The sequence below is a fragment of the Oncorhynchus mykiss genome, chromosome 12, assembly GCF_013265735.2.
Source record: "Oncorhynchus mykiss isolate Arlee chromosome 12, USDA_OmykA_1.1, whole genome shotgun sequence".
NCBI classification, from domain to species: Eukaryota; Metazoa; Chordata; class Actinopteri; order Salmoniformes; family Salmonidae; genus Oncorhynchus; species Oncorhynchus mykiss.
In genome coordinates, this window is record NC_048576.1 from 10,161,441 (window position 1) to 10,184,059 (window position 22,619).

At 45.6% G+C, this 22,619-nt stretch overlaps 1 protein-coding gene across 1 annotated transcript in view; it reads right to left on the reverse strand.

The window, feature by feature from the left end:
• LOC110536943 (zinc finger and BTB domain-containing protein 7C) overlaps positions 1–8,235 on the reverse strand; it is a 33,658-nt gene extending 25,423 nt beyond the window's left edge. The window contains exon 1 of the mRNA XM_021622624.2: positions 8,044–8,235. The gene's annotated coding sequence lies outside the window, so the exon portion shown is untranslated. The remainder of the gene's footprint in view (positions 1–8,043) is intronic.
• Positions 8,236–22,619: the final 14,384 nt, after the last annotated feature.

The following is a 22,619-nucleotide window of genomic DNA, read 5'->3' on the forward strand; positions in this document are numbered from 1 at the left end:
TATTCACAACCATATATGAGTATAACCAGCCAGACAGAGAGATAGCTATACTTTGGCTGGCTTATTTCACAGGTGGTCGTAGTTGTGTGTGTGTGTGTGTGTGTGTGTGTGTGTGTGTGTGTGTGTGTGTGTGTGTGTGTGTGTGTGTGTGTGTGTGTGTGTGTGCGTGCGTGCGTGTGTGTGTGCTTCCAGTGTGTGGGTCTGTGGGGTGAGTGAGGACATCTCCTGGCTCTGCTGATGATAACGAGGGGGAGGCCAGGCTGAGGAATGGAGGGAGGAGAGAGGGGAGGGGGAGGGGAGGGGGAGGAGAAGAGAGAGAGTGGGATGAGGGAGAGGGGGAGGAGGAGTGGGAGGATAAGAGGGAGAGTGGGATGAGGGAGAGGGGGAGGAGGAGGGGGAGGATAAGAGGGAGAGGAATAGAGGAGGGAGGGGCAGGAGGAGAAGAGAGAGAGTGCGATGAGGGAGAGGAGGAGAGAGGAGAGAGTAGGGAGAGGAGGGATGAGAGGATGATAGAGGAGGGAGAGGAGGAGAAAGGAGAGAGTAGGGAGAGGAGGGATGGAGAGGAGGATAGAGGAGAGGAGCGAGAGAAGAGGAGGAGAGATAAGGGGGTGGAGGGGAGAGGAAAGGAGAGATGAAAGGTGGGAGATGAGAGGAGAGAGGAGAGAGGAGGAAGGGAGAGGATAGAGGAGGAAGTGGAGAGGACAGAAAAGGGAGACAAGGGAGGGAGACAAGGGGAGATGAGAGGAGAGAGGAGAGGAGGAGAGGAGAGAAGAGAGGGAGGAGGAGAGAGGAGAGGAGGGAGGAGAGAGGAGGAAGGAGAGAGGAAAGGAGGGAGGAGAGTAGAAGAGAGAGGAGAAGACGAGGGAGGAGAGGAGGGAGGAGGGAGGAGAGACGAGAGTAGAGGAGGGAGAGGCGGAGAGCCTCTGTCTGCCCTGGGGCGCTCTGGCACCTCCTAATTAAAAGCAGCCAGGCTGTAGGGCAGGGCAGACAGATGCTTGTCACGCCAAGGCACACACACACTTACAGTGCAGGCACACAGAGACCGGTACACAACAGACAGCGAGAAACACACATGCACACAGACAGAGATAGACACAAGTGGGCACATACAGTACAGTACAGGCACACACATGGTCACACACAGACATCCGTGTATACAAGTATGCACAATGCGCCCCCACCCACACTCTAAAACATGCACTCACACAGTCTGGCCCGTAGCAGGTGCTCTGTGTCTATCAGATACTGTACAGGTTGGGCCATCCTAGTCTAGTGGCTAGCCTTGTCCCGTGTCAATCTTCAGACTGTCACTGTGTCTCTCTGATCATGGGAATGTTTTGTCAGCATGTCTCTCTGAGCATGGGAATGTACTGTAGAGTAATCTGCTTTCATGAACCAGACCCATACAAGTTGCTGTGTGTCTGGGGTGGGTGGGAAGATCACTGCAGCCTTCCGAAGTACAGCACACACTACAGCCCACACACTCACGTCTTCTTTAAACGGACATCCCTTCCCTCCCCATGTCCCGCATCACACAGGTTGGTAAGACCCACTTCTTCAACACAGATCTTCGAAAGACGTACCAAATGATGTGGTCTAATTTTCTGTTCTTCCAGTCTGTTGTTGTCTTGTTGATTTACTTTGAGTTCATTTCACTTGATCGTCTGAGAGTCGTGACTGTGCAGGCTAGGAGAGGCTAGGTGGAAAGTGAGCTCTGCTCAGGGGGTTGCCAGTGGTTACCAGGACTATTTATGATGAGCTCGCTTGTCCACACAGGAAACTCCTACATAACTAACAGTAGAAAGATTCTCTTCTCAAGGACTTTATCACCATCATGTCACATACAGTATGCTTTGTGTTCAAGACAATTACTGTACAACATTCATATTTGAGGTTTGATATTCTAGTTCAGATAAAATGATCATAAGTAGTTTACTGTAAATCCCTAAACTGATCCATGATATTTTTGTTGTTGTTTTTTGGCCGTATAAAGACTTGGTTCACACTAGCCTATTACCAGTATGTCATTTTAGATTCCTTTAGCATTGGGGGAAAGACGGTGTGAGTCGAGGACCAGGATTGGAGGGAAACTGTCTCAAGTGATTGACTAAGCCATACACTATTGCATGTCAGTCTATTCAATCTTCAGAGCAAGGAGAGAGCGAGAGAGAGAGTGAGATGGAGAGGGAGAGAGAAGAGGCAAGAGAGAGAGAGATGACATTTGAAATGTGTCTATTCTTTTGAAACTTGTGAGTGTAATGTTTACTGTTAATTGTTTTATTGTTTATTTCACTTATTTATTATCTATTTCACTTGCTTTGGCAATTTGAATTGAATTGAGGAGAGAGAGTAGGCAAGAGGGAGAGAGAGAGAGAAGAGGCAAGAGGGAGGGAGAGAGAGAGAGAGAGAGAGAGAGAGAGAGAGAGAGAGAGAAGGCAAGAGGGAGAGAGAGAGAGAGAGAGAGAGAAGGCAAGAGGGAGAGAGAGAGAGAGAGAGAGAGAGAGGAGGCAAGAAGGAGAGCGTGAGAGTGAGAGTGAGAGAGAGAGAAAGATAGCTAAATTTAAATTGAATAGAGAGAAGGGGAGAGAGATAGGTTGTGTGTGTGTGTGTGTGTGTGTGTGTGTGTGTGTGTGTGTGTGTGTGTGTGTGTGTGTGTGTGTGTGTGTGTGTGTGTGTGTGTGTGTGTGTGAGGAGCAGAAATAGATAGAGGGACAGAAAGAGAGGGAGGGTGAGACCTCTGGGTGTGTGAGTGTATGCCTGACGATTTGAAAACAGCGTTTGTTCGTGAGTAACACAGAGTACACAAATCCCCCAAACTTGCTTTTTTGGCAGTGATCAGACCTCCCACCCACGACACCCTCTTCAAGCCTCCTCCCACCCTCTTTAAGCCTCCTCCCACCCTCTTCAAGTCTCCTCCCACCCTTTTCAAGTATCCTCCTACTTCCTCTGTTCAGCTGCTTTGCTCTGTGATGGCTGCTTACTCACACACAACACAACCTGATGAGGAGGTGGAAGAGGATGGTACTCACACATGACCACTCACACACACTCACACACACTGCAGAGACAGCCCCTTAAAGCCCGCAGACCATGAGCTAGTTTCTCGTCATGTTACTGTGACAGGGCCACAGTGCCTCAGCAGGCATTATAACACTATAGGACAGGGCCACAGGGCCTCAGCAGGCATTATAACACTATAGGACAGGGCCTCAGCAGGCATTATAACACTATAGAACAAGGCCTCAGCAGGCATTATAACACTATAGGACAGGGCCTCAGAAGGCATTATAACACTATGGGACAGGGCCTCAGCAGGCATTATAACACTATAGGACAGGGCCTCAGCAGGCATTATAACACTATAGGACAGGGCCTCAGCAGGCATTATAACACTATAGGACAGGGCCTCAGCAGGCATTATAACACTATGGGACAGGGCCTCAGCAGGCATTATAACACTATAGGACAGGGCCTCAGCAGGCATTATAACACTATAGGACAGGGCCTCAGCAGGCATTATAACACTATAGGACAGGGCCTCAGCAGGCATTATAACACTACACCTCAGCAGGCATTATAACGCTATAGGACAGGGCCACACGGCCTCAGCAGGCATTATAACACTATAGGACAGGGCCACAGGGCCTCAGCAGGCATTATAACACTATAGGACAGGGCCACAGGGCCTCAGCAGGCATTATAACACTATAGGACAGGGCCACAGGGCCTCAGCAGGCATTATAACACTATAGGACAGGGCCACAGGGCCTCAGCAGGCATTATAACACTATGGGACAGGGCCTCAGCAGGCATTATAACGCTATGGGACAGGGCCTCAGCAGGCATTATAACACTATGGGACAGGGCCACAGGGCCTCAGCAGGCATTAAAACACTATAGGACAGGGCCTCAGCAGGTATTATAAACACTATGGGACAGGGCCTCAGCAGGTATTATAACACTATAGGACAAGGCCTCAGCAGGCATTATAACACTATAGGACAAGGCCTCAGCAGGCATTATAACACTATAGGACAAGGCCTCAGCAGGCATTAAAACACTATGGGACAGGGCCACAGGGCCTCAGCAGGCATTATAACACTATAGGACAGGGCCACAAGGCCTCAGCAGGCATTATAACACTATAGGACAAGGCCTCAGCAGGCATTATAACACTATGGGACAGGGCCACAGTGCCTCAGCAGGCATTATAACACTATAGGACAGGGCCTCAGCAGGCATTATAACACTATAGGACAAGGCCTCAGCAGGCATTATAACACTATAGGACAAGGCCTCAGCAGGCATTAAAACACTATGGGACAGGGCCACAGGGCCTCAGCAGGCATTATAACACTATAGGACAGGGCCACAAGGCCTCAGCAGGCATTATAACACTATAGGACAAGGCCTCAGCAGGCATTATAACACTATAGGACAAGGCCTCAGCAGGCATTAAAACACTATGGGACAGGGCCTCAGCAGGCATTATAACACTATGGACTATGGATGATAATTTATCTGTCCACTATGGGACTATGGATGATAATTTATCTGTCCACTATGAGACTATGGATGAGAATTTATCTGTCCACTATGGGACTATGGATGATAATTTATCTGTCCACTATGGGACTATGGATGATAATTTATCTGTCCACTATGGGACTATGGATGATAATTTAGCTGCTATTATTACACCTCAGTATTGTATGAATGGATTATCGTGTAGCTTGTACTGTTATTGTTAAATGACCGTCTAGATCAGGGTGGACAAACATTTTGGCTCGAGGGCCACTTTGGGATTTTGAAATTCAACGGAGGGACGCATTTTTTGGGGGACCAATTGTTAGTTAAAATCAATTTGCAGGGGCCTCCCGAGTAGTGCAGCGGTCTAGAGGCGTCACTACAGACCCGGGTTCGATCCCAGGCTGTGTCACAGCTGACTGTGACCGGGAGACCCATGAGGCGGCGCACAATTGGCCCAGCTTCGTCCGGGTTAGGAGAGGGTTTGGCAGGCTGAGAATTCCTTGTCCCACCGCGCTCTAGCTACTCCTGTGCCGGGCCAGGCACATGCACGCTGACGCGGTCGGCAGGTGTACGGTGTTTCCTCCGACACATTGGTGCGGCTGGGTTGGATGGGCATTATCAAGAAGCAGTGCGGCTTGGCTGGGTTGTGTTTCGGAGGACACACGGCTCTCGACCATCGCCTCTCCCGAGTCCGTACGGGAGTTGCAGCGATGGGACAAGACTGTAACTACTACAAATTGGATACCATGAAATTGGGGAGAAAAAAGGTGTAAAAAAAATATATATATATATATATATATATTAAATAAGTATTTAAAAAATATATATATGTCTTGCGGGATGGATTGAAGTGCCCGGCGGTCATACTTGTGGTTTTGAGTCAAAGGCAGGGGAGGGTAGAAAGAGACATGGCAGGGTTGTTGCCATGTGGGATGTTGGTACTCCACTGTAAACATGCCTGTCTGAGCATTGTACTACCTGTTGCATTCCCATTGTACTGCCTGTTGCTGCGCACACACACGCGAAAGAGGCTGGCTGTGCCTGGGTTGTATTGTTAACACACAGGGTAAATGTATCCGGAATGCTGTAACAAAACAACCTCTGGGATCAGGTTCAACTGTGATAAACCTTGTTGTCCCAGTGAGTGACTGAAATTAAAGAGCCCTGGTAGTTTTATTCAATAGACAGAGGTGTGGTGCGCTACGGTGGCACATGTTGGCTATCCACAATTATAAACTGGGTGGTTCGAGCCCTGAATGCTGATTGGCTGAAAGCCGTAGTATATCAGACCGTATACCATTGGTATGACAAAACGTGTATTTTTACTGCGCTAATTAAGTTGGTAACCAGTTTATAATAGCAATAAGGCACCTCGGGGGTTTGTGGTATATGGTCAATATACCACGGCTAAGGGCTGTATCCAGGCACTCCGCGTTGTGTCATTCATAAGAACAGCCCTTAGCCGTGGTATATTGACCATATACCACACCCCCTCGGGCCATATTGCTTAAGTAACCCTTTTCGAGTGTTGACACACACACACACACACCTTTCTCTGCAGGGTGGGTCTGCTGGTGTAATCATCATCAGATATCAATCATTGACTAATGACTGACATGTAGGGAGAATGAAGGAGCCCTGATCCAAACCCATTCTCACTTATGGTTTGAAAGGAAATCTCAGACTAGCGTGCATCTACAACAGATGTCTATGCAATGTGACGGGGGCACAATAATGCTAGATGAATAATTGAATATGTCAGTCATTGATATGAATCTGTCAGTCAGTGATATAACCTGATATAGCCTGATATAACCTAATATAGCCTGATATAGCCTGATATAACCTGATATAGCCTGATATAGCCTGATATAACCTGATATAGCCTGATATAGCCTGATATAACCTGATATAGCCTGATATAGCCTGATATAGCCTGAATTAACCTGCTATAACCTGATATAGCCTGATATAGCCTGATATAACCTGATATAGCATGATATAACCTAATATAGCCTGATATAGCCTGATATAACCTAATATAGCTTGATATAGCCTGAATTAACATCATATAACCTAATATAGCCTGATATAACCTAATATTGCCTGATATAACCTGATATAACCTGATATAACCTGATGTAGAATTATATAACCTAATATAGCCTGATATAACCTGATATATAATGATATAACCTAATATAGCCTGATATAGCCTGATATAACCTGATATAACCTGATATAGAATGATATAACCTAATATAGCCTGATATAGCCTGATATAGCCTGATATAACCTGATATAACCTGATATAACCTGATATAACCTGATATAGAATGATATAACCTAATATAGCCTGATATAGCCTGATATAACCTGATATAACCTGATATAACCTGATATAGCCTGATATAACCTGATATAACCTGATATAACCTAATATAGCCTGATATAGCCTGATATAACCTGATATAACTTGATATAACCTGATATAACCTGATATAGAATGATATAACCTAATATAGCCTGATATAACCTGATATAGCCTGATATAACCTGATATAACCTGATATAACCTGATATAACCTGATATAGAATGATATAACCTAATATAACCTGATATAACCTGATATAACCTGATATAACCTGATATAACCTGATATAGAATGATATAACCTAATATAGCCTGATATAACCTGATATAGCCTGATATAACGTGATATAACCTGATATAACCTGATATAGAATGATATAACCTAATATAGCCTGATATAACCTGATATAACCTGATATAGAATGATATAACCTAATATAGCCTGATATAACCTGATATAGAATGATATAACCTAATATAGCCTGATATAGCCTTGTCCATTGAGAGCCGGCCCGCTGGATTGTCTCTATTTCTGGGCATAATGACATTTATACACGATTATGAGGGTGTAATGTTGTTGCGGGTGGTTAATAAAAATATATACATTTCTGTTATGTAAAATCTGTAAGATTTACTAAAATGTTTTTGTATAATTTTCTGATATAACTGTTTGAAAGTGCTATTCGGTCACTTTATTATTATGTTAGCCTTTTTCAAACCCGTTCCAGTATTCCATTGAAGATGCTCTTGAGGAAGTCTCAAGACAACAAGGAGATGTCACTGTCATGCCAAGGCATTATATTACCACAAGTGCATTCATGTGTATGATTTTGTGATGTAATTACTAAGACATTACATGCTTCTGACAATTACCAACACACAACAGAGTGACTGCACTGCAATCTAGTCAACAAGTCATCATCAATTGTACTGCTTCCTCTGTACAGTTTGACTTTCTAGTAAAGGAGAGACTTGTTGAAATGAGACCAGCCACAGTTTAGGCAGTAAGTGTGGGGTACATGCAGACCCTATAATGTAAAATAAACCCTGAGGATGTATCATAATGTGAACACTGAACTCTACTCACTTCAACAGACACCTTTACTAATGAGTTGGTGTGAACGAAAGATGTTACTGACCTTTTAGCAGATAGGCGTTTTGGATTTCAGTTTCTTCTTCTCACGCTACTCTCAGTCCCTGTCTGTCAGGAAGCAGAGTCCTGTCCTCTGTGGCAGGCATGCGAAAGTGAGAGAGAAACAAAGAGAGGTAGACAGAGACAGAAGAGCTCGACTTTGCTCTGAAGGTGTGTCACTGATTTAGGAAGTGTGGGGAAATTGAGCATTACCAACAGTTAAAACGTGAACACCCACCCACCTACCTACCAAAACCCCTCCCTCTCTCCAGGCCCAACTATTTGGCAGTGTTCCCCACACGTCCACCTGTGCTGTGTGGAGGGTAGGAGAGTGACGCACACACAGGCCAAGCCTACAAATCAACCTGCTCACACAGTAATGGCATTGGGGCTGGGCCTGGGACAAGAACTGGATTTGTTTTGGCCAGGTCTGTGGCTTAGGTTTGAAACAATAGCTGGGGCTAGGGCTGGTTCTGAAACCCAGGTGGGTTTGGTCTGGGACTTTGGCTGGGAATAGAACTGGGGTATGTTTGGACTGGGGCTGGAACTGAAATAGTAGCTGAGACTGGGTCTCTAGAACTGGGACTGGGTTTGGGATTGGAGCTAAGGCTGAAATTGGTGCTCTGGAACTGGGGCTAGGACTGGGGTTGTCTAGGGTTGTGGTGGGGGCTCAATACAAAGCCCTTGCTGCCAGGAATTAAGCCATATAATATTACAAAGGCAAATAACAGTGAAGAAAGGCAATGACATAAGTGGGCTATCTATCTTTTTATGTTGGGTCAGGGTGTGTGCTGTGGTGTGGTGGGCTATCTTTCTTTTTATGTTGGGTCAGGGTGTGTGCTGTGGTGTGGTGGGCTATCTGATTGTGTGATCGCGTTGGGTGTGTGCTGGTGTGTGTCAGTTGGTACCTGGTGGCAGGTAGAAACACACATCATTGTGAAGGCTCTTTAGACTCGTATTGAGAACATAATGAAAAGGTGTAATCAGTGATGTCAATGCTTACCAAGTATAGACCTACTGCATACCTATATTCTTTGGGTCGATCAAGGTCGGGCCTCAGACCTCATACGGCCTGCTGAGTTTTTTTTCTTATTTTTAGCTGTACAGTATTAAAAGAGTAGCTACAAATCTTTCTTGTTTCCTTGCTTGTTAATTTTTGTCTCAAATTTGTAAATGTGTCCACTATTTTGGAAAATTTGTCAACATCTATGTCTCCCAGTATTACCCTCCCAAAGCACAGAGGCGTACAAGGGAGGGGCCCAAGTATCAGGTTGGGCACTGCAATTAAATGGCCCCAAAATCGGATGTTTGGTTTTCATTGCTTGTGAAGAACCAGCCTTAGAAAACAGGTGTGCTGTGCACTATTAAAATACTTAGTGATAGAATAGCACACAAACAAGAATGTCTGCTTCAAATGAAATATGCTGTTACACAATTGTTGCTTGTTTTAACTTCTACAAACACATTCATACGTTGAGTCATTTTAATTTGAAATATCATTGAAAACGTAATGAGTCCCTCTCAACACAGTGATTAAAAACAATGCAATTAGCAGTGGCCACTACTACTACACTGATTACCATAAAACCCCTCAGCAAGGTCTCAAACGCCTGGCTAATTACTGTTGGCCTTTTCATTCTGATCACAAACCAAGGACAATGACTGGAAAGAGAATAGATCATTAAAAGGGAAGACATTCACTTTTTTCTGTGTTTTATTAGGAGCCCAACTAACTGTTGCTAAAGCAGCTCCTCTTCCTGGGGTCCACACAGAACATAAAGAACCTACTCTTCCTGGGGTACACACAGAACATAAAGAACCTACTCTTCCTGGGGTACACACAGAACCTGAAGAACCTACTCTTCCTGGGGTCCACACAGAACATAAGGAACCTACTCTTCCTGGGGTCCACACAGAACATAAAGAACCTACTCTTCCTGGGGTCCACAGAGAACATAAAGAACCTACTCTTCCTGGGGTCCACAGAGAACATAAAGAACCTACTCTTCCTGGGGTCCACACAGAACATAAAGAACCTACTCTTCCTGGGGTCCACACAGAACATAAAGAACCTACTCTTCCTGGGGTCCACACAGAACATAAAGAACCTACTCTTCCTGGGGTCCACACAGAACATAAAGCAGCTCCTTTTCCTGGGTGAGGGTGTTATATGTCTTAAATAAAGGTTCAATAAAAACATTTAGACAAAAAAGGTGGGTGAGGATAGTGGTAATGTGGGTGAGGGTAGTGGTAAGGTGGGTGAGGGTAGTGGTAAGGTGGGTGAGGGTAGTGGTAATGTGGGTGAGGGTAGTGGTAAGGTGGGTGAGGGGTAGTGGTAAGGTGGGTGAGGATAGTGGTAAGGTGGGTGAGGGTAGTGGTAAGGTGGGTGAGGGTAGTGGTAAGGTGGGTGAGGGTAGTGGTAATGTGGGTGAGGGTAGTGGTAAGGTGGGTGAGGGTAGTGGTAAGGTGGGTGAGGGTAGTGGTAATGTGGGTGAGGGTAGTGGTAAGGTGGGTGAGGGCTAGTGGTAAGGTGGGTGAGGGGTAGTGGTAAGGTGGGTGAGGGTAGTGGTAAGGTGGGTGAGGGTAGTGGTAAGGTGGGTGAGGATAGTGGTAAGGTGGGTGAGGGTAGTGGTAAGGTGGGTGAGGGTAGTGGTAAGGTGGGTGAGGATAGTGGTAAGGTGGGTGAGGATAGTGGTAAGGTGGGTGAGGGTAGTGGTAAGGTGGGTGAGGGTAGTGGTAAGGTGGGTGAGGGTAGTGGTAAGGTGGGTGAGGGGTAGTGGTAAGGTGGGTGAGGGTAGTGGTAAGGTGGGTGAGGGTAGTGGTAAGGTGGGTGAGGGGTAGTGGTAAGGTGGGTGAGGGGTAGTGGTAAGGTGGGTGAGGGTAGTGGTAATGTGGGGAGGGGTAGTGGTAAGGTGGGTGAGGGTAGTGGTAATGTGGGTGAGGGGTAGTGGTAAGGTGGGTGAGGGTAGTGGTAAGGTGGGTGAGGGGTAGTGGTAAGGTGGGTGAGGGTAGTGGTAAGGTGGGTGAGGGTAGTGGTAAGGTGGGTGAGGGTAGTGGTAAGGTGGGTGAGGGTAGTTGTAAGGTGGGTGAGGGTAGTGGTAAGGTGGGTGAGGGTAGTGGTAAGGTGGGTGAGGGTAGTGGTAAGGTGGGTGAGGGTAGTGGTAAGGTGGGTGAGGATAGTGGTAAGGTGGGTGAGGGTAGTGTTAAGGTGGGTGAGGGTAGTGGTAAGGTGGGTGAGGGTAGTGGTAAGGTGGGTGAGGGTAGTGGTAAGGTGGGTGAGGGGTAGTGGTAAGGTGGGTGAGGGTAGTGGTAATGTGGGGAGGGGTAGTGGTAAGGTGGGTGAGGGTAGTGGTAATGTGGGTGAGGGGTAGTGGTAAGGTGGGTGAGGGGTAGTGGTAAGGTGGGTGAGGGTAGTGGTAAGGTGGGTGAGGGGTAGTGGTAAGGTGGGTGAGGGGTAGTGGTAAGGTGGGTGAGGGTAGTGGTAAGGTGGGTGAGGGTAGTGGTAAGGTGGGTGAGGGGTAGTGGTAAGGTGGGTGAGGGTAGTGGTAAGGTGGGTGAGGGTAGTGGTAAGGTGGGTGAGGGTAGTGGTAAGGTGGGTGAGGGTAGTTGTAAGGTGGGTGAGGGTAGTGGTAAGGTGGGTGAGGGTAGTGGTAAGGTGGGTGAGGGTAGTGGTAAGGTGGGTGAGGGTAGTGGTAAGGTGGGTGAGGATAGTGGTAAGGTGGGTGAGGGTAGTGTTAAGGTGGGTGAGGGTAGTGGTAAGGTGGGTGAGGGTAGTGGTAAGGTGGGTGAGGGTAGTGGTAAGGTGGGTGAGGGGTAGTGGTAAGGTGGGTGAGGGTAGTGGTAATGTGGGGAGGGGTAGTGGTAAGGTGGGTGAGGGTAGTGGTAATGTGGGTGAGGGGTAGTGGTAAGGTGGGTGAGGGGTAGTGGTAAGGTGGGTGAGGGTAGTGGTAAGGTGGGTGAGGGGTAGTGGTAAGGTGGGTGAGGGTAGTGGTAAGGTGGGTGAGGGTAGTGGTAAGGTGGGTGAGGGTAGTGGTAAGGTGGGTGAGGGTAGTTGTAAGGTGGGTGAGGGTAGTGGTAAGGTGGGTGAGGGTAGTGGTAAGGTGGGTGAGGGTAGTGGTAAGGTGGGTGAGGATAGTGGTAAGGTGGGTGAGGGTAGTGTTAAGGTGGGTGAGGGTAGTGGTAAGGTGGGTGAGGGTAGTGGTAAGGTGGGTGAGGGTAGTGGGTGAGGGTAGTGGTAAGGTGGGTGAGGATAGTGGTAAGGTGGGTGAGGGGTATGGAGAGAACAGGGGTAGGGGGATTATGATAGGGTATAATGTAAGGGTGGGTGGGAGAGGTGCAGAAAGAGGGTAGGCATAGGGTTAGTGGAGGATATATGGTAAGGGTAGGTGGGGGGTTGGGACAGGGTAGGGTATAAGGTAAGGGTGGGTGGGTGAGGGGTAGGGAGAGGGTAGGTGTAGGGCAGGCACGTGCACAGATTGGACTTTACCTGTACAGAGCACATTCCCCATTGCAATTTCAGTCTCCAAAGTGCCCTTTTGGTTGGTGGTATAATAGTTGTTGTATAAATGTCACCAGTCCGTTGGTTGCGGAGACAGGGAGACCGGTTGCGCCTTTCCCCAGTCTGCTTTGTATGGAGATTGCGCGCGCCCGGTATCCAAACATGCATTGTCTGAGAAATGCAGTCACCGGTCGAGTGTGTGTAGCTAGCAAGCTACCTAGTTTAAAAATCAACGGTACTGCCACATCAGCATAACGTTCGATTAACACTTGATTTAGCCTACATCATCAATTTTCGGTCTGGTTGGCTGATATGCATGCGCAGCGGTGAGAGGCAGAAAGACAGAGCCGTTTCACACTTGCTACACTTTTCGTAAAAATAGCCTACCGTCGGCTACACATATTACTCAAATGTAAACTTGCGGACTTGCTAGGTCTCAACCGCTACCTTGTGGTAGCGCACGACAGTTCGTCGTGTCACCCGACAGTTGTGTCATGTTGAGCCAACACTCAGTAGGCTATACGTAAATGGCAGTGCTTGATTTAGGCCGGAGTTTACCAGAGCTGAGTAGGCTACCGGCACCTCCAATTTTCTACTGAGCTCCTGTTCCTCATAGACCATTACTGTAGCCTCAAAAGTATTGTTTGAGCTCCTGTGCATTTAAACAGTAGCCTACCGGCACCTAAAATGAATAGGCTACCGGGCACCTATATATGTCTAAGTAATGGTAAATGGTAAATAGTAGAGTCGTGTTTTTAAACAGCTGAATGTAAGGACCTTTTCTTGATATTTGAGACTCGTTTTATTTAGTTTTTTTTACCTGAAATTGCAGTAACAGCCTGTTACATTTTGAAATTGTCGCAGTAGCTGCTGGCTGCACTGAGCCATGTAGAACTATGGAAGCCCATCTCCACCACCATTTTGTTGTTGTTGATGTAGATCACAAATAGGATATGTTTTTTTCATTTGAAACATTGTGTTCTGATTTCACAGGTGGTACCACAGGTCCCAGAGCGGTGGGGGGGATTATTTTCCTGGTGCCCAGAGTTTTTCCTGATCTGGTAGTAAGGTAACCAAACCAACTCTGGACCCTAGTTGTAGCTTATGACATAGTCATAAATCAGTGGAATAAACAAAAAGGTTTTATTTAGGCTATGTATGATGGGACCAGATAATTTTTCTAATCAGGTCATACGTTGTTTTTTTTTTACTCCTGGAAAAACTCCTGGCCCTTGGGAGGATGAAAACATGAAAACCCTTTACACAGCAGACAAAGACCCAATTTGCAATGAGCACTCGGGACAACGGCATCCCAACAAAGTGGTCGAGCGCCGGGCGCCAGGTTTTTTTGCCCATCGCCTCACGTTCACCGGGCGCCCGCGAATATGCCAACTTGTCAAGCGGCAGCCGCCCTTCTCCCGGGTACACTACAGCTGCCAGTTGGAGCGTCAAAGCCAGCGGTATGCGTACACCCTGACACCACTTATTTCTTATATATTTATATTTATTATTTAAGATACATTGTATGCCATGTCCATTTAAAAATGGTTTGTGGAAAAATACTGTTAATGTGTGTAATATATCAGATAACAAGGGCCAGTCCTGGTCACGTGGATCCACTGGTGACGACGAATCAAATCCACCTAAATCAAATGTTATTGTCATGTACTTGCAGGCTTCTCACACAGTAGTGCAATGGTGACAAAGGTGACAAAGTAATCAAATAAGTAACACAGGAAAGCAAGCAAATAAGTGAAATTGTAAATTAATAACAGCGTAGGGCCTAATAAAAAGGACAACATGAACTAAATCAAGTACAAGAGGCATGCAGATATAAATATAACATATAACTGAAAATACCATTTTAAAAAAATAGCCACAATTTTGTATGGACATTGTTTTCCCATGTGACTGGAGTGGAATAGTGTACAGTGCAGTAGCAGCATATAATTATATGAAAGTATACATGTACAGTGCATTCGGAAAGTATTCAGACCCCTTCCCCTTTTCCACATTTTGTAACGTTACAGTCTTATTTTTAAATGGATTAAATAAAGAAAACATGTCATCATCATCTACACACAAAATGAAAACATTTATTAAAAATATAAACAGAAATACCTTATTTACATAAGTATTTAGACCCTTTGCTCTCGAAATTGAGCTCAGGTTCATCCTTTTTTGTGTTGAACATCGTTGAGATGTTTCTACAATTTGATTGGAATCCACCTGTGGTAAATTCAATTGATTGGACATGATTTGGAAAGGCACACAGTTGACAGTGCATGTCAGAGCAAAAACCAAGCCGTGAAGTCGAAGGAATTATCCATAGAGCTCCGAAATATCACATTTACATAAGTATTCAGACCTTTTACTCAGTACTTTGTTGAAGCACCTTTTGGTAGTGATTACAGCCTAGAGTCTTTTGGGTATGCCCCTACAAGCTTGACACACCTTTATTTGGGGAGTGTCTCCCATTCTTTTCTGCAGATCCTCTCAAGATCTGTCTGGTTGAATGGGGAGCATCGCTGCACAGCTAATTTCAGGTCTCTCCAGAGATGTTCGATCGAGTTCAAGTTCGGGCTCTGACTGGGACACTCAAGGACATTTAGAGACTTGTCCAAATGCCACTCTTGCGTTTTCTTGGATGTGTGCTTAGGGTCGTTGTCCTGTTTGAAGGTGAACCTTCACCCCAGTCTGGGGTCCTGAGCGCTCTGGAGCAGGTTTACATCAAGGATCTCTCTGTACTTTGCTCCGTTCATCTTTCCCTCGATCCTGACTAGTCTCCCAGTCGCTGCCGCTCAAAAACATCCCACAGCATGATGCTTCCCCTCAGGGGTGGTGCCAGGTTTCCTCCAGATGTGACACTTGTCATTCAGGCCAAAGAGTTCAATCTTGGTTTCATCAGACCAGAGAATCTTCTTTCTCATGGAGAGTCCTCTAGGTGCCTTTTGGCAAACTCCAAGCGGGCTGTCACGTGCCCTTTACTGAGGAGTGGCTTCCATCTGGCCACTCTACCAGAAAGGCCTGATTGATGGAGTGCTGCAGAGTTGGTTGTCCTTCTGGAAGGTTCTCCCATCTCCGCAGAGGAACTCTGGAGCTCTGTCAGAGGAATCATCGGGTTCTTGGTCACCTCCCTGACCAAGGTCCTTCTCCCACGATTGCTCATTTTGTCCGGGCAGCCAGTTCTATAAAGAGTCTTGGTGGTTCCGCCCCGTAGCACTCACGTCGGTATCCATGAAGTGCTTTGAAAGGCTGGTCATGGCTCACATCAACACCATCATCCCGGAAACCCTAGACCCACTCCAATTCGCATACCGTCCCAACAGATCCACAGATAACTCAATCTCAATCCACACTGCCCTTTCCCACCTGGAAAAAAGGAACACCTATGTGAGAATGCTGTTCATTGACTACAGCTCAGCATTCAACACCATAGTGCCCACAAACCTCATCACTAAGCTAAGGACTCTGGGACTTAACACCTCCCTCTGCAACTGGATCCTGAACTTCCTGACGTGCCACCCCCAGGTGGTAAGGGTAGGCAACAACACATCTGCCACGCTGATCCTCAACACCGGGGCCCCGCAGGGGTGCGTGCTTAGTCCCCTGCTGTACTTCCTGTTCACTCATGACTGTGTGGCCAAACACGGCTCCAACACCATCAGTGGTAGGCCTAATCCCAGACAACGGTGAGACAGCCCATAGGGAGGAGGTCAGAGACATGTCAGTGTGGTGCCAGGACAACAACCTCTCCCTCAATGTGAGCAAGACAAAGGAGCTGATTGCAGACTACAGGAAAATGAGAGCCGAACATGTTCCTTGGGTCCACATCACCAACAAACTATCATGGTCCAAACACACCAAGACAGTAGTGAAGAGGGCACATCAACACCTTTCCCCCTCAGAAGACTGAAAAGATTTGGTTTCGGTCCTCAGATCCTCAAAAAGGTCTACAGCTGCACCATCGAGAGCATCCTGACCGATTGCGTCATCGCCTGGTATGGAAACTGCTCGGCATCTGACCATACGGCGCTACAGAGGGAAGTGCGTACGATCCAGTACATCACTGTGGCCAAGCTTCCTGCCATCCAGGACCTCTATACCAGGCGGTGTCAGAGGAGGGCCCCAAAAATGGTCAAATACTACAGTCACCCAAGTCATAGACTGTTCTCTCTGCTACCGCACGGCAAGCGGTACCGGAGCGACAAATCTAGGTCCAAAAGGCTCCTTAAAAGCTTCTACGTCCCAAGCCATAATTAATCAAATGGCCACACATACTTTTTGCATTGACCCCCCCATGGATTTACACTGCTGCTACTCGCTGATTATTATCTATGTATTGTCACTTCATCCCTACCAACATTTACAAATGACCTCGACTAACCTATACCCCGCACATTGACATTGACCGGCGGTACCCCCTGTATATAACCTCGTTATTGTTATGTCATTTTTTTATTGTGTTACTTTTAAAAATATATATTTTTTTTACCTTAGTTTTACCTTATTTCTTGAACAGCATTGTTGGTTAAGTGCTTGTAAGTAAGCATTTCACAGTAAGGTTTACACCTGTTGGTTAAGTGCTTGTAAGTAAGCATTTCACAGTAAGGTTTACACCTGTTTTATTCAGCATTTCACAGTAAGGTTTACACCTGTTGTATTCTGCATTTCACTGTAAGGTCTACTACACCTGTTGTATTCTGTATTTCACTGTAAGGTCTACTACACCTGTTGTATTCAGCATTTCACTGTAAGGTCTACTACACCTGTTGTATTCAGCATTTCACTGTGAGGTCTACTACACCTGTTGTATTCTGCATTTCACAGTAAGGTCTACTACACCTGTTGTATTCAGCATTTCACTGTAAGGTCTACTACACCTGTTGTATTCTGCATTTCACTTAAGGTTTACACCTGTTGTATTCTGTGCAAATAACATTTGATTTGCATTCACTAATACCCACATTTTCACTAGCAATGAGCTTTTACCACATGTAATGATTTGCATGATATTGATAAAAAAAATGAAGCCTGTTTTTCTGTAATGTTGTAAGATAGCACTGAACTTTTGATTTCATTTCAGAGGGGTAATCGTTCATTTTCCATAGGCTAATGTTACTTGGTGAAGAACACTATTATTAACTCTGTGCAATGAGTGTAGCCTATAGACGAGAAAAGAAACTCTTTAATTGTCTGCACATGCTTGGGATTTGTTGCCACAGTTATACCCCCCCACCCCGCTAGGGTGAGGGTATAAGGTAAGGGTGGGTGAGGGGTAGGAGGAGCGTAGGGGTAGGGTAGGGTATACGGTAAGAGTGGTTGAGTGGTAGTGTAGGGGTAGGGTGAGGGTCAGGGTAGGGTATATGGTATGGGTCGGTAAGTGGTAGGGAAAGCGTAGGGGTAGGGTCAGGGTAGGGTATAAGGTAAGGGTGGGTCAGTGGTAGGGAGAGCATAGGGGTAGATCATTTTAGGGTATATGTTAAGGGTGGGTCAGTGGTAGGGAGAGCGTAGGGGTAGATCATTGTAGGGTATATGTTAAGGGTGGGTGAGGTTAGGCCCTTGAGCCTCAGGAGGTTGTCGAGCTGACAGACACACCCAAGGCAAACATCCTGCTCCTTGCCTTCCTCATTCCCATACTGTACCTGCCAGCTTTCCTGTCCCACCTTCCCCTGGCCTCACCTGAGATTCTGCAGATTGTTCCACCTTCGCCTGGCCTCATCTAGCCTCACCTGAGATCCTGAAGATTGTCCCACCTTCGCCTGGCCTCATCTGGCCTCACCTGAGACTGACTGCAGATTGTCCCACCTTGCCTCCTCACCTAGCCTTACCTGATATTGACTGCAGGTTGTATTCAGACAACCTGGCCTTTGGGATGGCATTACCTGTGAAGCGCTGTGCCTACATTCTTATCTAGTCAGACAGCCTGCCACCACTTTAATTCCTACATTCTTATCTAGTCTCACTGTAACTATTAACCAGGTTTATGTGAATTAAAGTGGTGTCAGGCTGTCTGACTATGTTAAGATTGTAGGTGTCGTGTCATTTTATCAAATCAAATCTAATTGTATTTGTAACATGCGCCGAATACAACAGGTATTCATTCACCTTACAGTGAAATGCTTACTTTACAAGCCCTTAAACAACAATGCAGTTTTAAGAAAAATACCTGAAGAAAAGTAACAAATAAAAGTAACAAATAATTAAAGAGCAGCAGTAAAATAACAATAGCGAGGCTATATACAGTGTGGTACCGGTACTGAGTCAATGTGGAGGCTATATACAGGGGGTACTGGTACAGAGTCTATATACAGTGTGGTACCGGTACTGAGTCAATGTGTGGGGGCACAGGTTAGGTAATCAAAATAGAAATACAAAATGCAAACAGAAAGAAAGAAAAACAGAGTCAATAAAACCAAACACATTCATCAGTAATAAGGTCCTCAATCATCTTTCTGAATTGTCCTAGAAGCACCAAAACATCAAAATTAAGAACATTTTGAAGATTGTTTCACAAATAAGAGGCATAACACCCCCTAAAAGCTGATATACCTAACTCTGTATATATGAAAGGAATGTCCAGTTAGCCGAGAGGAATAGAGTATGGTTGTGTACATACAGGTCAGGTACGGTTGACTATTCCCTCTCTATAGACTTAGTAATTCTGGAGATCACACAACAGACACTTGTAAAATGACAGACTGAACAAAAAGTTTGGGAAACGTTTAAAGGTCCCTAAAGGCATTCTGATTCCCATGTAAAATAGCCTTTTGAGTAATTCAATATCAATATTAATAAATAAATAAATAAATAAATGCTCAACATTTGAGAAAAACATATATATTGTTTTAATGACCAGAAAGTTTGAATAGAGAGGCTGAGTGGGTGGGGAGCTTATATTCATGAGCTCGCCTTGACTGGCAGCTCTTTGAAACACCTACAGTACCAGTTAAAAGTTTGGACACACAGACTCATTCAAGGGTTTTTCTTTATTTGTACTATTTTCTACATTGTAGAATAATAGTGAAGACATCAAAACTATGAAATAACACATATGGAATCATGTAGTAACCAAAGAAGTTTTAAAGAAATCAGAATATATTTTATATTTTAGATCCTTCAAAGTAACCACCCTTTGCCTTGATGACAGCTTTGCACACTCTTGGCATTCTCTCAACCAGCCTCACCTGGAATGCTTTCCCAAAAGTCTTAATGGAGTTCCCACATATGATAAAGCACTTGTTGGCTGCTTTTCCTTCACTCTGCGGTCCAACTCATCACAAACCATTTCAATTGGGTTGAGATCAGGTGATTGTGGAGGCCAGGTCATCTGATGCAGCACTCCATCACTCTCCTTCTTGGTCAAATAGCCCTTACACAGCCTGGAGGTGTGTTGAGTCATTGTCCTGTTGAAAAACAAATGATAGTCCCACTAAGCCCAAACCAGATGGGATGGCGTATTGCTGCAAAATTCTGTGGTAGCCATGCTGGTTAAGTGTGCCTTGATTTCTAAATAAATCCCTGACAGTGTCACCAGCAAAGCACCCCCACAACATCACACCTTCTCCTCCATGCTTCATGGTGGGAACCACACATGCGGAGATCATCCGTTCACCCACTCTGACTCTCACGAAGACACGACAGTTGGAAACAAAAATCTCAAATTTGGACTCATCAGACCAAAGGATAGATTTCCACCGGTCTGATGTCCATTGCTTGTGTTTCTTGGCCCAAGAAAGTCTCTTCTTCTTATTGGTGTTCTTTAGTAGTGGTTTCTTTGCAGCAATCCGACCATGAAGGCCTGATTCACACAGTCTTCTCTGAACAGTTGATGCTGAGATGTGTTTGTTACTTGAAGCATTTATTTGGGCTGCAATTTCTGAGGCTGGTTACTCTAATGAACTCATCCTCTGCAGCAGAGGTAACTCTGGGTCTTCCATTCCTGTGGCGGTCCTCATGAGAGCCAGTTTTATCATAGCGCTTGATGGTTTTTGCGACTGCACTTGAAGAAACTTTCAAAGTTCTTGAAAATGTTCCATGTCTTAAAGTAATGATGGACTGTTGTTTCTCTTTGCTTATTTGAACTATTCTTGCCCTAATATGGACTTGGTCTTTTACCAAATGAGCTATCTTCTGTATACCTACCCTACCTTGTCACAACACAAACGATTGGCTCAAACTCATTAAGAAGGAAAGAAATTCCACAAATTCCACACCTGTTAATTGAAATGCATTCCAGGTGACTACCTCATGAAGTTGGTTGAGAGAATGCCAAGAGTGTGCAAATCTGTCATCAAGGCAAAGGGTGACTACTTTTAAGAATCTCAAATATAAAATATATTATAATTTGTTGAACAGTTTTTTGGTTACTAAACTCAGCAAAAAAAGAAACGTCCTCTCTGTCAACTGCGTTTCACATGTGTAAATATTTGTATGGACATAACAAGATTCAACAACTGAGAAATAAACTGAACAAGTTCCACAGACATGTGACTAACAGAAGTGGAATAATGTGTCCCTGAACAAAGGGGAGGTCCAAATCAGTCAGTATCTGGTGTGGCCACCAGCTGCATTATGTACTGCAGTGCATCTCCTCCTCGTGGACTGTACCAGATTTGCCAGTTCTTGAGCTGTTACCCCATTCTTCCACCAAGGCACCTGCAAGTTCCCGGACATTTCTAGAGGAAATGGCCCTAGCCCTCACCCTCAGATCCAACAGGTCCCAGACGTGCTCAATAGAATTGAGATCCGGGCTCTTCGCTGGCCATGGCAGAACAGTGACATTCCTGTCTTGCAGGAAATCACACACAGAACAAGCAGTATGGCTGGTGGCTTTGTCATGCTGGAGGGTAACGTCAGGATGAGCCTGCAGGAAGGGTACCACATGAGGGAGGAGGATGTCTTCCCTGTAACGCACAGCGTTGAGATTGCCTGCAATGACAACAAGCTCAGTCCGATGATGCTGTGACACACCGCCCCAGACCATGACGGACCCTCCACCTCCAAATCGATCCCTCTCCAGAATACAGGCCTCGGTGTAACACTCATTCCTTCGACGATAAACGCGAATCCAACCATCACCTCTGGTGAGACAAAACTGTGACTCGTCAGAGAAGAGCACTTTTTGCCAGTCCTGTCTGGTCCAGCGACGGTGGGTTTGTGCCCATAGGCGACGTTGTTGCCGGTGATGTCTGGTGAGGACCTGCCTTACAACAGGCCTACAAGCCCTCAGTCCAGCCTCTCTCAGCCTATTGCGGACAGCCTGAGCACTAATGGAGGGATTGTGCATTCCTGGTGTAACTTGGGCTGTTTTAGTTGCCATCCTGTACCTGTCCCGCAGGTGTGATGTTCGGATGTACATATCCTGTGCAGGTGTTGTTACATGCGGTGAGGACGATCAGCTGTACGTCCTGACTCTCTGTAGCGCTGTCTTAGGCATCTCACAGTACGGACATTGCAATTTATTGCCCTGACCACATCTGCAGTACTCATGCCTCCTTGCAGCATGCCTAAGGCACATTCACACAGATGAGCAGGGACCCTGGGCATCTTTCTTTTTGTGTTTTTCAGTTTCATTAGAAAGGCCTCTTTCGTGTCCTGAGTTTTCATAACTGTGACCTTAATTTCCTACCATCTGTAAACTGTTAGTGTCTTAACGACCGCTCCACAGGTGCATGTTCATTAATTGTTTATGGTTCATTGAACAAGCATAGGAAACAGTGTTTAAACCCTTTACAATAAAGATCTATGAAGTTATTTGGATTTTTACAAATTATCTTTGAAAGACAGGGTCCTGAAAAAGGGACGTTTCTTTTTTTGCTGAGTTTACATGATTTCATATGTGTTATTTCATAGTTATGTTGTCTTCACTTCAAGCATTTCGCTACACTCGCATTAACATCTGCTAACCATGTGTATGTGACAAATAAGATTTGATTTGATTTGATTTGATTCACTATTATTCTACAATGTAGAAACTTTTGACTGGTACTGTATATATATATAGAGAGAGATTTATATATATATATTTACACATATTAACCCCTTTTTTTTGGCTAGGCACAAAGCTACCTTCATACTTCCAT